The 1979-nt window shown below is 36.6% G+C and overlaps 1 long non-coding RNA gene across 1 annotated transcript; it reads right to left on the bottom strand.

Annotated features, from left to right (window-relative positions):
- Positions 1–231: 231 nt before the first annotated feature.
- Positions 232–1628, bottom strand: LOC148241953 (uncharacterized). The gene is made up of 2 exons (XR_015813949.1): positions 1066–1628; positions 232–543 (listed from the first exon to the last, which is right to left on the bottom strand). It is a non-coding gene; the product is annotated as an uncharacterized LOC148241953 (long non-coding RNA).
- Between the last annotated feature and the right edge of the window lie 351 nt (positions 1629–1979).

Here is a 1979-nt window from a genome sequence, read left to right as displayed (position 1 = left end):
TACTTGTCTCAAACATAAATAGTAAAAATGGAACAATGAGACAAAATATAACTAATGGCATAATGGAATAGAGAGAAATACAACAAAATTAGTTGAACCAACTAAACATGGCATGACATGACAGAATAGTGAGTAACATAATGGAAACTAGTTAAACCAACTAAAAGCATGGCATGTCTTGACAGAATAATGAGAAACATATTCAATTTAAGGAGACTATCAAAGTATGGGAAATCAATCAATAGTTATAGCTATAGCATCAATTGGTTAATTCATTTGCAGCTTTTACAGATCTTCGCGTGAAACTATTTTAACTTACATCAGCAGAGGGTAGAAGGGATCCCCCACTACCATTATGAATGGGAAATAGTTCAATTTGATATACAATATAACAATTGAGAACTAATGACCCTGACCGTACTTCGACATTGTGGCCCGTACAATAACAGTTGAAGACTAATGACCATGGTTGTACTTTGCCATTGTAGCCCTTACAATCAATCGCAATTCCACTTTTGTTAGAGGAAACACCAGTACCATTCACTGGGAGTGGTTCGCCAATAGTCAATAGCAATCATAATCGGTAACTCTTCAATGATAATGATCAAATAGATTTTCAGTCTTTCCACTTTTCTTATCAGTTTCAAATCATTATCAATTTACGGTCCAGACCTGATGAAGGTCCACAAACAAATCCCAATATGACAAGGGCCCATATATCCCGATTAGACAACTAGGCTACCCTATCAAGCCAAAGCCCAATTTGAGCAACCCTCTCAACCATCACCCTTAGAGTGAGGTCGAGGGCCCAACCTGAATACATAGACTATCGTATAAAATAAATCCTTTCATTTTCAAGACTCAATATACAAATCATATCCATACATGATATGAAAATGAAATACTTTAAACACATCAAACATCATGCAACATACAATCCTTAAACACACATCATTTCATGCAAGAAAATTAAAACAAACAATCAAATGTTTCGTTATTCTTAAACGTTTCGATATCTAGAAAACAAAACAGAAGGGTACATGTAAATACAGAAAAAACTCTTACCATCTTCCAAGATTTTGGTTTCCAAAATGAGGTTGTTTTTGTATTGAAGGAGAAACAAGGTTGTTCGGCAACCCATAGTTTTAGGAGAACCTAAGAACGAATTCTTAAAAGTCTTAGTGAAGAAACAAAATCGAGAAAAAGAATGTTTATGTGAAGTTTTCTCGGTTTCCTTTGGTTTCATCTCTTTCATTTTATCTCTCTCTAACTTTTTCTCTCTTCTTTCTCTCTCTATTTTCTCTATCTCTCTCTCTCTCTCTCTGTTTGATGGTGGAAAATGAAAATGGGAAAGGAGAGGTGAAAGAGTGACTTAGATAGGCAAAAATGGGGGCTTACATCCGCACCACGTGGTAGCCAGCAGCTGACGTCCTACATGACAAGAGCAGCAAGCAGTGATGTGACGTGCAATGCGATGTGCAGTAGGTGTAGCAAGCGGCATCCGGGCGGTAGCAATGATTCGATGTGCATGAGCAGGCGCAACACACTGCCGTGAGGTGACGTGCACGCAATGCAACATGTGGGCGGTACGCAAGTGTACGTGATCCAACGTGTTGGCAGTGCGCGACCTGCGGGCACTCCCTCACGAGTTGGCCTGCAGGTTTCCTCCTCTATTTTTCTATTTTTCTTATTTTCTTTAAAATTTTCTCTCTTTTTTTTCGACGAATTAAAAATTTATGAATAAAAATAATTTGAGTATAAAAATAAAATACGATAATATAATGTTAAATATCAAATTTTAAGAAAATTTGTAAAATAAAATCGAGCAATATTACAACATTAATATTTAAGGGTTTAGGGGTGTCACATCCTCCCCCTTATAAAAATTTGGTTCTCTAAATTTGTAATTTAAAATAATTTAGGATGTTTGTCCTGCATTTCTTGTTCGAGTTCCCACATGGCTTCATTAGGGGTGTGGT

The sequence above is a fragment of the Carica papaya genome, chromosome 8, assembly GCF_054855325.1.
Source record: "Carica papaya isolate Zhongbai chromosome 8, ASM5485532v1, whole genome shotgun sequence".
In the NCBI taxonomy this organism is placed as follows: domain Eukaryota; kingdom Viridiplantae; phylum Streptophyta; class Magnoliopsida; order Brassicales; family Caricaceae; genus Carica; species Carica papaya.
This window is presented reverse-complemented; position numbering and strand designations above follow the sequence as displayed.